Raw genomic sequence first — 15,096 nt, 5'->3', positions numbered from 1 at the left:
GAAGCTGCCTGGTGCTTTGCATTAGACACGTTCCTCTCTCATATTGTGAAATGCTGATTGGTTTCTTCAGCAACTCGGGAAAGGAAACGCAAGTTGGAAAAGAAAAATGTGCTGCTTTTAAATCTATGCCTGTCGAAGTCCCAAAGGGGAAGAAGATTGTCATATGAGGACTTAACCTTTATCCCAGGGATATAGATACTGGATGGTAAGCTTGGCCCAGAGGGATGATTATTGTAAATAAGAGTCTTGGGAGTGAGTCATTTTATCTGAGGGATTTTGATACTGGGAAGTAAGCTTAACCCAAGAGAATTTTTGCAGTGGATTAAGAAATGTCATGAGTAACCAAAACTCTGCCTAGCAAGGTCTTAAAAAGCATCCTTCCAACTCCCGTTGGAACGGATCCAACACGGATTCCTGGCATTTCATTCAGATTGTCTAGTTTGATTTTGTTCTTGTTATTTTCCTTTCCCAAAGCACAAACCGCATTTCCTTTCTGCACAAGTGTTTAGATGTTGCAGTAAAAACAAATGGTACTTCTGAGGTCAAAAAGATTTCTGGATAAAAGATTTTTCCCTCCTGAAATTCAACAGCTGCATCAAAAATAATGATATTTCTGTTACATGCCTGTTAATGTAAAGTTTATTGATGTTTCCTTAACAAGGTGCTCTGACTGCTGCTCAACACCAGTCCCAAAGAAAAGTATTCAGTGCAAATGTCTGTCTCTAAAACCTTCTAATGATTAGCCCACAGTCCTGCAAACACTTCTGCTTCTGCTTAACTTTAGGCAAGTGAACGGTCTCTTGGAAGTCAATGGGACGACTCCCATGAACAATGTTAAGAACGTGCATTAAGATCCTAAGTTCTTTGGGGCAGAGACCGCCTTTCTGTTCTGTTTGTACAGCACCTAGCACAGTGGGGTCGTGGTCCATGAGTGGGGTTTCTCGACACTACCACAATACAGTGATCTCTGAAGGACTGGGGACTTAGATGTCTCTTGGTTCACTTTTCTCAGTACCCTTTGGATCTCATTTGGCAGGCTTTATTCAGGCAGAACTCTGACTTCAGCGGTCGTTTTGCTCGAGGAAGGAGAATTTTTCCTTTTGGGTTTCAGATGCTGTGCCTAGCAAATCTATTTCCACTTTGAGAAGAGAATTTATTTTTAATGTATTTTGTTTGTAGGATTTGTATCCTGTTTGTGTTTGATGTAGAAAAGGAACCCTTTCGTTTACATACCTTTAAGCAAAAAAAGCAATAATGATTCATTTGAATTGTTTTCAGTTCTAAACATGCCAGGAAACGCGTTGGGGAAGAGGTTATGCTTTTGTCTTGCTCACCTACTTCACTCGCAGGCATGGAATAAAATAAGACACACGTTTTTAACAATGAGGGTAATTAACCATTGGAACAACTTACTAACGGGGGGAGTGAATTCTTTATCGCTGGAAATTTTTAAACCAAGATTGGATGTTTTTCTAAAAGTTTGATGTTCTAGCTCAAACAGGAATTAATTCAGGGAAGTCCTATGGCTTTTGTTATAAAGGAGGTTAGACCAGACAATCACAGTGGTCCTGTTTGGTCTTGTAATCTCTGAATCCTGGACCGATTGGTGTCAATGAGAGTTTTGCTATAGACTTCAGTGGGGCCAGAATGTCACCCATTTGGGGTTTCTGATTTTTTACATATTTGATTAAGAAATATGGTACAACCTTGGTTTCTGAATGCAGTGGGGACCACTGAATAAACTCACATAATCAAGATTTGTGATGATCACACTAATTTTCACCGCTGGAAGATGTGACCCTATTTTATATAGTAGGAAGTTTCAGACAAATGAGACTCCAATAACTGTAAGCTGTACTGCCCAGTATAAATTAACTTTACTATTGAGAAATGAGTGCTTGCAGAATGGCTGTCGATTGTTGCCTGACTTTTACATAAACCACAGAAAGAGATAAGAAAAAGCTATTCAAAAAATAAATGTAGCTTCTTGTAACCCACATTTCATTTTTCAAGCGTTATTACATTTCCTTGGAAGGCTTTCAGCAGAATTGGTTATTGAATTCCAAATCCTGGCAGTCTTTTATTTTTCCTATATAATCTATTTGTTGATTTTTTTCAGGTTTGATAGATTGAGTTTTTGCCTCCACTGTTTTAAAGCTTCAGATGTTACAGATGGTGGGTATTGGATCGCTGTATTAATTCACCAGAGAACACTGAAAAATCATAGAATCATAAGACTGGAAGGGCCCTTGAGAGGTCATCTAGTCCAGTCCCCTGCACTTAAGGCAGGACTAAGTATTATCTAGACCATCCCTGACAGATGTTAGTCTAACCGCTCCTAAAAATCTCCAATGGTGGAGATTCCACAGCCTTCCTAGGCAATTTATTCCAGTGCTCAAGCACCCTAACAGGAAGTTCTTCCTAATGTCCAACCTAAAATTTAAGCCCATTGCTTCTTGTTCCATCCTCAGAGATTAAGGAGAACAATTTTTCTCCCTCCTCCTTGTAACAACCATTTATGTACTTGAAAACTATCATGTCGTCCCATTCCCCCCCACCCTCCACCCAGTCTTCTCTTCTCCAGGCTAAACAAACCCAGTGTTTTCAATTTTCCCTCATAGGTCATGTTTTCTTGACCTTTAATCATTTTTGTTGCTCTTCTCTGGACTTTCTCCAATTTGTCCACATCTTTCCTGAAATGTAGCGCCCAGAACTGGACACAATACTCCAGTTGAGGCCTAATGAGCCAAGTAGAGCGTGTCGGAGAAAAACTGAGTTCTCACTTTTTGTTTGGGTACAGCAAGTCAGATGCTTTATTAACTCTCACAATTGTGCAGAGGGAGAGAGCTAAGCAGGTCTCTCTCACTGGTACCTAATTACAGCAAGCATTTATACCTTTCATTACAGAAAATAATGAGGGACAGCTGCATCTTGTTATACATAGGCCATCTTGATATCTTAATTCCTTACTTGTTTTGACTCTTGCCAACATGCAATATTTTCTATACCTTATCTACACAAGGTCACAATAACTTCTCACACAGTACTTTCTCACCCGCCTTTCACAATCCTCGCTTCTACAAATCTCGCGTTATCAGGCCTACAGTTAGCCTGACTCTTGCTAACAAACTGTCATGCATTGCAGTTCTTTTCTGACAGTTCTTTTTCTGCTTCCAAAAGCGGAATAATTACTTCTTGTGTCTTGCTTACAACACTCTTGCGAATACATCCCAGAATGGTGTATGCTTTTTTTTTTTTTTTTTTGCAACAGCATTACACTGTTGACTCATATTTAGCTTATGGTCCACTGTGACCCCCAGATCCCTTTCTGCAGTACTCCTTCCTAGGCAGTCATTTCTTATTTTGTACGTGTGCAACTGATTGTTCCTTCCTAAGTGGAGCACTTTGCATTTGTCCTTATTGAATTTCATCCTATTTACTTCAGACCATTCCTCCAGTTTGTCCAGATCATTTTGAATTTTAATCCTATCCTCCAAAGCACTTGCAACCCCTCCCAGCTTGGTACTGTCTGCAAATTTTATAAGTGTATTTTCTATGCCATTATCTAAATCATTGATGAAGATATTGAACAGAACTGGGCCCAGAACTGATCCCTGCTGGTCCCCACTCAATATGCCCTTCCAACTTGACTGTAAACCACAAATAACTACTCTCTGAGAACAATTTTCCAACCAGTTCTGCACCCACCTTATAATAGCTCCATGTAGGTTGTATTTCCCTAGTTTGTTTATGAGAAGGTCATTCGAGACAGTATCAAAAGCCTTCCTAAAGTCAAAATATACCACATCTACCACTTCCCCCCATCCACAAGGCTTGTTTACCCAGTCAAAGAAAGCTATTAGGTTGGTTTGACATGATTTGTTCTTGACAAATCCATGCTGTCCGTTACTTATCACCTTATTATCGTCTAGGTGTCTGCAAATTGATTGATTAATTATTTGCTCCATTATCTTTCCAGGTGCTGAAGTTAAGCTGACTGGTCTGTAATTCCCCGGGTTGTCCTTATTTCCCTTTTTATAGATGGACACTAGATTTGCCCTTTTCCGGTCAAAATGTGCTGCGCTGCAATTGGGATTTTTTTCTTTAAATAAAATGCTTCCTTCGCACAGGCTGTAAAAATGTCTTGTTATTTAAATCCTAGGAAGTAGAGATGGAAAAGGCCCCACAGTTTCCTACTTCATCCCACTGCCAGGGCAGAATTACTCCCTGCTGTATGTTATACACCTCTACCTCGATATAACGCTGTCCTCGGGAGCCAAAAAATCTTACTGCGTTATAGGTGAAACCGCGTTATATCAAACTTGCTTTGTTCCGCCGGAGTGCGCAGCCCCGGCCCTCCGGAGCTCTGCTTTACCGCGTTATATCAGAATTTGTATTATATCGGGTCACATTATATCGGGGTAGAGGTGTATCTGAGAGTTTCAAAGGAACCTAGGGAAGTTAGGCAACCAAATTCCATTGAAATTCAGTAGGATACCTAGCCTTATGGTTGATCTAATTTTCAATGTCCCAAGCAATGAGGCATTCACCACTTCACCTGGGACACAGCCTAACCAATCTCACTTTCGGGGAGTTTGCTAATATTCACTGTAAATTATTCCTTTCTGAATTTCATGCAATACTATTAGTTCTATGTCCTACAACATTCTACCCTAATTAAATCTTCTCCTTATCGTACTGGAGAATAGTCTTCAAATATTTGGAGAGTGTGTTTGCCCTTTCACTTTTGATTATCTGAACTACATACAGTAATTCCTTTAGGACTCAATCCAGGAAAGTGCATAAACAGTGCTTTGAAGCCAATGGGATTACTCACATGCTTATAGTTAAGCACTTGCTTAAACACCTTGCTGAATTGGGCCCTTAATCTTTCTTGTAAATCAATCCTTCCAACCCACTAATCGTTTTAGTTGCATTTCTCTGAACTCCCTTTGATGTGTTCAGATCTTTCTGGTAATGACATGCTCAGAACTTGAGCCCAGAATTCCAGAACCAAGAGCCCTCTTTGGTTGTTAATTAATTGTGTTTATTATGCTACTGCCTAGCCAAGATCAGGGGTCCACTGCGTTAGACGCTGTACAAATAGAATCGTAGACAGTCCCTGCTTTGAAGAGTTTAGCATCTTTTTACGAAGATTGGAACCACAGTCTAGGGTCTTTGCCATCAGGTGGAGTTATCTTGGATGTTTTTCTAAAAGACAAACTCTAGGAATTATTTTGGGGAAGCTCTATGGCCTGTGTTATACAGGAGGTCAGACTAGATCAGGGGTTCTCAAACTGGGGGTCGGGATCACTCGGGGGGGGTCACAAGCTGTCAGCCTCCACCTCAAACCCTGCTTTGCCTCCTGCATTTATAATGGTGTTAAATATATTTTAAAGTGTTTTTAATTTATAAGAGGGGGTCGCACTCAGAGGCTTGCTCTGTGAAAGGGGTCACCAGTACAAAAGTTTGAGAACCACTGGACTAGATGATCACGATGGTCCCTTCTGGCCTTGGAATCTGTGAATCACAGCATCACAAAGGTACTTAGTTTCCCAGACCTTAGGAAGAGCTCTGTGGAGCTCCAAAGCTTGTGTCTCTCACCAACAGAAGTTGGCCCAATAAAAGATATTACCTCACCCACCTCGTCTCTCTCATATACTGGGACCGTCATGGCTACAACAACACTGCATACAAGGTACTTAGTTGTCGAACTCCCATTGACATCTGTGGGAATTGGGCACGTAAATATCTTTGTGAATCTGGTATGTTCATGTCTTCCAAGTATGCCCTTGCCTTTACTGGTACCATTTTCTCAAGGTCTTTATACATTTATTTTTATTTTTCTTGAGACCAATTAGTTTCTAAATTCACTCTGTCATTTTTGAGCTGTGCTTAATTTCATCTCCCTCTTCATTTATTAATGCTGCTACCTGATAAATACTCACCCCCACCCCCAATATATTTATCAACATCCTGTTCATTCATGTTAGTCCCTTTGGCTGTTAACTCGGACTGTGTCCAGCTGCCCTTTTTTTCAGTCAAACCTTTACTGACTCTGGGCTGTTTGTCGCCTATTTCTTTTCCATTCCCAGGACAATGTGTTGAGGGTTTCCCCATGTGAACCATTTCTTGTTCTTTACATTGTCCAGAGGACCAGTGTGTTGTCCCGGTGTCTCATTTAGAACTTCCCTACATTAGTTGGGACATTTCAGTCACTTCCACTCTTTAGTGTATGTACATGAGATTTTAATACAACTTTCCATTACATTTTGCTCCCTAAGGGTGAAATCCTGCCCCATTTAAGTCAATGGGAATGTGGCCACTCAGATGTCTTAATTCCCAAAAATGTGCTTTTCTGGAATCCAATACCTTTGTTCTCCTGCATTTTGTAACTGTCAGGGATCCCTCCCCACTCTGAACTCTAGGGTACATATGTGGGGACCCACATGAAAGACCCCTTAAGCTTATTTCTACCAGATTAGGATAAAAACTCCCCAAGGCACAAATTCTCCCTTGTACCTTGGATTAGGTAACGCTGCCACCACCAAGTGATTAGACAAAACTCAGGGAAAGGACCACTTGGAGTTCGTACTCCCCGCTAATATCCCTCCAAGCCCTACACCCCCTTTCCTGGGGAGGCTTGAGAATAAACAAGATGAGCACAGACCAACCTTAATCAGATTCTTAAAAAAACAGAACTTTATTAGAAAGAAAAAAGGTAAAAGAAGCACCTCCGTAAAATTAGAATGGAAGATAATCTCACGGGGCAATCAGATTCAAAACACAGAGGATTTCCCTCTGGGCAAAACTTTAAAGTTACAAAAAGAAAAACCAGGAATACACCTCCCTCTCAGCACACAGAAAATCACAAGCCAAAATAAAAGTAAGCTAACGCATTCCCTTGCTAGTACTTACTAATTCTAATGGTGTTGGATTGCTGGCTTTCTTGATCTGTCTCCGGCAAGCACCCAGAACAGACAGACAGAACAGACAAAACAAAGCCTTTTCCCCCTGCCCAGATTTGAAAGTATCTTGTCCCCTTATTGGTCTTTTTGGTCAGGTGCCAGCTAGGTTACCTGAGCTTCTTAACCCTTTACAGGTAAAAGGATTTTGTGCCTCTGGCCAGGAGGGATTTTATAGTACTGTATACAGGAAGGTTGTTACCCTTCCCTTTATATTTATGACAGTAACTCATGGTGAAGTTTAGTAGCTTGTCATCAGTGGCACCAATTCCTTCCCTATTCTCACATTTTCAATGGGTATCTTCCAGTAAATAAATGTTAGATCCAGGAGGTCGTGGCCTCTGATTGAATTTTCTTCTTAAAGATCTTAGATGTCCTCTATCTTGAGACTCAGCTTGCTTCAATTTTGGCTCTGTTACCCAGCAGATGTCTGGATATTTAAAATTCCTCCCGAGTGGTGTAATCTGTCATTTCAAGAACTAGGAGTGTAGATCCAGGAATTTTTTTCCCCACTCTCCTTTTAAGGGGAATTGGTCTCTAGCAGATGCCCTCAGTTTCTCCTTTTGTCTTCCATTCCTTGGCTGCTTCTCCAAAGAATTCACCGCCATGCTCTTCATTGCTGAACAGGAGTTAATGGCCTTTCTAATGCTTCTAATGTATGATGCCTCTCTACCTCTTGTATAATATGTACCATCTGTGGCATTCCAGATCTGAGGCCTGTCTCATCAGGCCTTGTTAATGCCCACTAGATTGCAGGCTTTATCATTTAATATCACTTCTAGTCTTGCTGGTCACCCAAACACTTGAGTACATGTACTCGTTTCAGAAATGTTCCATCCTGTGTTATTCTGTACTCTACAAGTACTCACCGCATTGTTTGAGTTAAGTGAAAGCTCCCCTCGTCCCACTTCCAAGCCAAAATGAGCCCTGGAAGTTTTAAACCACATTATCGAAACCATCTAATCCAACCAGTAATCTCTCATCACAGACATTATTTCAATGCTTTTTGAATCCAGTTCCTTCCCTTCCCTCCCCATCGGGGCAGACATTTGTTGATCACCGGTTCTGTCTTCCATATAGCTAGGTACTCTAGTATCTGAGTACCTCCCATGTTTATGTAAATTGAATGGGCTCTAGAGGTAGAGAACAAATTATTATTCCCATTTTACAGATGGGGAAACCAAGGCATAGAGAAAAAATGTCCACAGTGTCACAGGAAATCAATGGCAGCGATGGGAAGAGAGTCCATATCTCTTTAGTCCCATTGACCACAAGACCATACTCCCTCTTCCACTCCTGTTTGGCATTTGAAGGAACTCTACCTTCTTTCCAGTTTTCTTCATTTCCCTGAATTTTCTGGATGGTATAAAATCTTCCTTCTCTGGTGTCAGTTGTTCCCACATGCACTGTAATTGCTGGGAATTCCCCGTCACCCCGCAGGCTGTTTGGCCCCCGTATTTTGCCATCCTTTGCCCTAGCTCTCAGAAGGCAGAGCTCCCTCCTGTTTCCTTGATCTGGGCTACAGAAGTTAAGTTATTAGCCAGCGGTAATGTTCTCCTTGTCTCAGACAAAAAATGCTCCTTAAAACAAAACAATTAAGCAGGCTTAGGAAATGGCAAAACTTCAAAGCTTTCCATTCTAACGCTTCCTGACACCCTTAGAGAGATCAAACATGCTGTGTGATTAGCCCTGAAGCAGAAGAAAATGGTACTAAATCTTCCTGAGCAGTTGGGGAAATCCAGAGGCTGTGCAGGATTGTGCGTAGCGAGAGTCTGAAGACAGTGATTTATGAAGAAAGATTAAAAGAGGGTAAGTATGGAGCACTGGGCCCAAGCACTGCTAAGGAGGGATGTGATAACCAGGTAAGGACCTGAAGGTATAAAGACCGAGGGAGGAGGATTTCTGAGGCTGGTATGGAGGGGTTAGGAGTAATGGGATGAAATTAATCAAAGGAAAAGGCAGGCTGAATATCTGCAAAGGAACATTTCAGCTGTGACTGGGATAATCTCCCAAGGGAGGTCCCCGTGCTGTGGGGACGGTGTACAATCCTTGAGCTGTACTGTACTGGCTGGAAAGATGAATGGACTAGGTGATTTACTAATTGTTCCCATCGCTAATTTCAGAGTCTGTGAACTATGGCCCCGAATTCAACAGAACGCTTAAATCCCACAGGAGGCATTGCCTGCATGATAGTCTAGTCTGCTGAGGGCTGTAATACTTCAGTCTAATTTCGCTTGGTGGGTTTAGTGTGCAGCTGCTGGGTGGGGTTGGTGGCCTGTGACGTACAGGCGATCACAGACTAGCTGATCTGGTGGGCCCTTCTGGCCTTCAACTCTATGACATTGAAGCCATGATGCCTGCAAAAAAATTAACAGGCAGCAGTTAGTATGCTGAGACCACTGCCTATCATGCTGGCCAGGTCTGTTTGTATTCACCTGTTGTCTCTCTAGGGCAGGGACCATCTCTGTGTTCTGTGTGTATACAGCGCCTAGCACAATGGGGTCTTTGGTGCTACCACAATGCAAACAATACTACAACTAGGCACTTGCTTACAGTTCAGGGTGGGCTTAGGTGCGCTGCAGCTTATGGGTAGATTTAAGCACATGTTTAAGTGTTTCACTGAAGTGAAGACCTATAATAGTAAATACAGTGAATAACACCATAGGGCAGTTAATTATCTTCTGAGCAGTCAATAGATAGGGACTGGTGTGGGGCTGAAAAGAGCTGGGTTCTACTCCTGGCTGTACCATTGACCTGCTGTGTGACCAAGGCAAGTTGTTTCACCCCTCTGGGCCTCGGTTTCCGCTGCCACTCTGCCTGTCTATTTACCCTGTAAGCTCTTTGGAGTCTCTGACTATGTGTATGTACAGCACAATGGGACTCTGAGCTCAGCTCAGGTCTCTGGGCACCAGCGCACTCTAAATGTTAAACAATTCTGCTGTATTTCATTTGTTTACCACAGTTTTGTCCTATATCTCTGCAATTACAGGGCCAGATTCTGCCACCCTGACTCGCATTGCATAGTACCTCACTCAGTGATTGGCTAAAGTTGGGACTAGTGATGGGGTAAGATCCCACCCAGCTTCAGTAAGGCTTCTGGAATCTGGCTCTATGACAGCAGTGCTCTAGGGCCTGACTCTGCACCATTGATCAGGCTCATAGTCATCCACACTCCTTAGCCCTGCGCTCCGTTCAGTCATCAATGGAATTTAGGAAAGCTGAGACCAGGTACAGATGTGATACCCTCCCGTACGACACGTCTGAGCCAGGGGACAGATTGCAATCCAAACAGTGTCATGGAAAAATGGATCCTTTCTGGCTAAGATAAGAGGGGAGGTGTCTTGCCGTTTAAGGGCAGTCCTGCCTTCTGGTCAGTCCTCCCTGATACATGGCATGGCCCTTTTATGAGTTTGGGTGGTCTCATACACAAAGCCTGAGGCGATATGAGAAATGAGGCAAGGGGTCCTCAGATTTAGAAGGAATCCTGATACTGAACCTTTAAGGGCCCAGGACTGGAGGCTTGCAGAGAGAGTGGGGCAGGGACCCCTCTCACTCAGCCAATAAGAAAGGAGCTGGGAGAAGGGGCCAGTATAAATGCTGCCACCTCCTTCACAGCAGCCATCAGGGTAGATGACTAGGGTGTAAGAAGGTTCTGGGGGTGCCCCTGAATTAGCCAAGAGCAGACACCCAGCCTGAGACAGCTGCCAGCTCTCTGAGCCTGAGGACTAAGTGGGGCCAGCTGAGGGAGATGAATTTCAACCCAGCTCCAGGAGGAGAGCTGGGGATCTTGGTGAGGACAGCAACAATAATTGCGTAAGCTACCCAAGCTCCAGAAGGAAGCCAGGGACTCCTGCTATAAGGAGAGACCTAGAGATTGAAAGATAAGCCTGAGGGGACTGGGAGCAGAGCTTAGTGGGCCAACACCAGAGGAACCCTGAAAGCCAGAAGCCCCTTTTGTTTATTTGGGATATAGTGTTATGTCTCCTTTTTGGATGAAGTTTTGTAATGAGCCCTAAGGAGGGTATTATTGAGTCACGTAAGAGTGCCTGAAATGAAGTTACTGGCTTTGTGAGAATGGAAACTGAGGCAGGGACTACATGCAGTGTCACGCTAACTCAGCAGGGGGCACTACAGGACAGGCACACCCTACAGCATAAGGCAACACTGTCTCCTAGAAAGAAAGCTGAATGAACCCAGACTTGAGACTGAGTCGGATCACGGCAGCAGCCAGTCACATTGCACATACCTGCACAGCGGCTGATATGCACAGCTCTTTTCAGTTGAAAATGAAGGAGAAAAAGTCTGTGACTGCATATCCTCAAGCTACAAATGATGATGATGAATTTGCTCTGGAAAATTCCTGTATCAGATAGTCTTAAATTATTCTAAATTGAGGCCAAACAAACGTAATCATTAATGGGTGTGTTTTCAAACGATTTCCTCTTGGAGAGTGAAGAGGAAATGAAGGGAAGAGGGGCAATTTTCTCATCTATCTTGGTTTTAAATCCAGCCCCTTGCAGCAGCAGTAAAGACAAAATCAGCAAATAAAATGGGACTGAGAAGCTTGAGATCAATTCTTCAAGGAAATTAGTACACTATTATTTTTCACCAACTGCCCCAAAATGACATTCAGAACACTTAAGATTATGATGTTTGATTTATTATCCAATGATGAGGCTGGGAAACCTTAGCTATTAAGAATTTCAATCAGGTGTTTCAAATTTAATTGACTAACATTAAGTGGATTCTCTGTGTGTGCAAATATGCATTCACACAAAAATTTTCACTGAACCACACTGGATGTCTTCAGTATAATCCTATTGTGCTTAGATATATAATAGTTAAAATGTGATTTATGGTGGAAAATGCATTTAATTCAGATCTGTATTTTGCTCAGGGTTCTGTATATTTAACTCCCAGGGAATATAACTTAAATATTCATTTCTATAATAATAGATGCAGAAATTTTATATTCATCAAAATGCAAAGTGGAAAAAGACAGGGGAAGAGCCTCTAGTTGTTAGTAATCCTGTTTATTTTCTCATCAATCCCTTCTTTCTTAATCAGTTTTCACACCCGTTTAGCTTTGCATTAGAATAGAATTTAGCTTTACAATAGCATCTGTCATGCTAGAAGTGTCCCAAAGCATTAACAATAAGCTAGAAAGTGGTATTGCAGTGATTCTGTTGCTAAATGTAATGGCCATTGTGCATTTGCCAATGAAGACAAGGCAATTGCGGAGAAGGTAAATGAATCCTTTTAATCAGTCTTCACTGCAGAGGATGGGGGGGGAGGAGATTCCCAAACCTGAGCCATTTGTTGTAGGTGACAAATCTGTGTCAGCTTGAGGTGTTAGTAGAGGTGGTTTTGGAACAAACTGATAAATTAAACAGCAATAAGTCACCAGGACCAGATGGGATTCACCCAAACATTCTGAAGGAACTCAGACGTGAAATTGCAGAACTGCTAACTGTGCTGTATGTAATCTATCGCTTAAATCACCTCTGTACCAGATGACTGGAGGATACCTAATGTAACACTGATTTAAGGAAAAAAAAGCCTCCAGGAGTGATCCTGGCAATTACAGGTCGGCAAGCCTAACTTCAGAACCAGGCCAATTGGTTGAAACTATAGTAAAGAACAGAATTCTCAGAAACATAGATAATATATTAGGGAAAAGTCAACATGGCTTTTGTAAGGGGAAAACATGCCTCACTCATGTAGTGGAATTGTTTAATGGGGTCAATAAAGCATGAGGACAAGGGTGGTCCAGTCGATATAGTGCACTTAGACATTCAGAAAGCCCTTGGCGAGATCCCTCACCAAAGTCTCTTAAGCAAACTAAGCAGAAATGGGACAAGAGGGAAAGTTCTCTCATCAGTAACTGGTTAAAAATAGGAAACAAAGGGTCGGAATAAATGGTCAGTTTTCACAATCGAAAGTGGTAAATAGCGGGGTCCCCCAGGGATCTGTACTGGGACCAGTGCCGTTCAACATATTCAAAAGTGACCTGGAAAAGGAGGTGACTAATTTTGCAGATGATACAAAATTACTCAAGATAGTTAAGTCCACAGCTGACTGAAGAGTTACAAAAGGATCTCATTAAACTGGATGCCTGGGCAACAAAATGGCAGATGAAATTCAGTGTTGATAAGTGGAAAGTAATGCACATTGGAAAAAATAATCCCAACTATACATACCAAATGGGATCAAAATGAGCTCTTACCACTCAAGAGAGATATCTTGGAGTTATCAGGACTAGTTCTCTGAAAACATCCAGTCAATGAGCAGCAGCAGTCAAAAAAGCTAACAACGTTAGGAACCATTAGGAAAGGGATAGGTAATAAAACAGAAAATATCATAGTGCCACTATATAAATCCATTGTACACCCACACCTTGAATACTGAGTGCATTTCTGGTCATCTCATCTCAAAAACAAATATAATAGAATTGGAAAAGGTACAGAGAAGGCCAACAAAAATGATTAGGGGGATGAAACAGCTTCTCTATGAGGATTGATGAAAGAGTGGGACTGTTGAATTTAGAAAAGAGATGACTAAGGGGGGATATGATAGCGGTCTATAAAATCATGAATAGGATGGAGACAATGAATAGAGAAGTGTTATTGACCACTTCACACAATGCAAGAACCAAGAATCACCCAATGAAATTAATAAGCAGCAGGTTTAAAACAAATGTAAGGAATTACTTCTTCACACAATGCACAGTCAGCCTGTGGAACTTGTTGCCATGGGATGTTGTAAAGGCCAAAAGTGGGTTCAAAAGAGAATTAGATAAGGTCCTGGGAGGATAGGTCCAGCAGTGGCTATTAACCAAGATGGTCAGGGGGACACAACCCCATCCTTCAGTTGTGTCTAAACCTCTGATTGCCAGAAGCTAGGACTGGACCACAGGGAATGGATCCCTTGATAATTGCCCTGTTCTGTTCATTCCCTCTGAAGCATCTGGCCACTGTTGAAAGACAGGATACTGGGCTAGATGGACCATTGGTCTGACCCAATATGGCCATTCTTATGTTAATAGTTGTCATCTAGTCATGATCATTAGAATCAGGCCCTGACTCTAAGTAGTCCCATTTAGCTCAATAGGACTAATCATCTGTTTAATGTTAATCATCTGCAGAAGTCTTTGCAGGATGACGTCTGAGGTCCAGAACTTCAAAGCTATTTAGGCACTTAACTCCCAATGAGAGTTAGACACCTGAATCCCTTTGAGGAGTTGGACCGGGCTGTTTCTACTGGGAAGGGCAAGGTTGATTCTTTTAAAAAAAAAAAAACAGTGACAGGATCTTGACCACATGGAAACCCCTAGAGGCAGAACTGTTTATAGCTCCTGCTTTTTAAAAATTTTTATTTCTTTTGACTAAGGCACCTATGGTGGTTTAAATGTGTAAATTGCTGCTGTGTAAGTATTTGCTATTGAAATTTAACAAACTCTAAAAACCCAAACTCCTATTTCAGCTGTGCAGGTAATACCTCAGCATATTAAAATGGAAAGAGTTCTACAAATCCAATCTCTTTCCCCCTTTTTGCACTGTTTTGTGTGTGTATGTTTGCTTACAAAACCTGTGTGTCTTGGATTTGTCTTCCTTGGGGATAACAGTCATATCCCAGAGCCAGCCCCCTCAGCGTTGCCAGGATTGTCCTGGAGTCTCCAGGCATTAAAGATTACTCTTTAATTAAGGGTTGTGTCATGTGATGAAACTTCCAAGAATACCTCCAACCAAAACTGGCAACCCTAGGGGCGAAACAGTCACAGAGGGAAGAAGGCCCAAGGAGTTGCAGCAGCAAGGAGACTAGCTGGGGAGAGGGGAAGGCTGGAGGGAACATGGCTGGTCCCTGGATACAGGGTGGTGTTATGGAGAAGCTATAGCTGCCCTGTGTTGTGTTATTCTCTGGCTAGTTTGCAGCAAGTACCCAAAACAATGTGATCTTCCAGGGACTTGCTTTGCTCCCCTTCCCCATTTAGCTGTTGCCTTTGGTCTTGTCTCTGTGCACTCCAGTGCCCAACCCTTGCCCTGAAGCCCCCCCGCCCCCCTAGCCCCCCAACCCATCCCCTAAAGCCCCTATCCCCCTCTAGCCCCCCAACCCTTCCCCTAAAGCCCCCAGC

This window comes from Terrapene carolina, unplaced genomic scaffold (genome assembly GCF_002925995.2).
Source record: "Terrapene carolina triunguis isolate 2854851 unplaced genomic scaffold, T_m_triunguis-2.0 Scaffold236, whole genome shotgun sequence".
Classification (NCBI taxonomy): domain Eukaryota; kingdom Metazoa; phylum Chordata; order Testudines; family Emydidae; genus Terrapene; species Terrapene triunguis.
The sequence above is the reverse complement of the archived record's forward strand: the minus strand, read 5'-3'. Positions refer to the sequence as shown.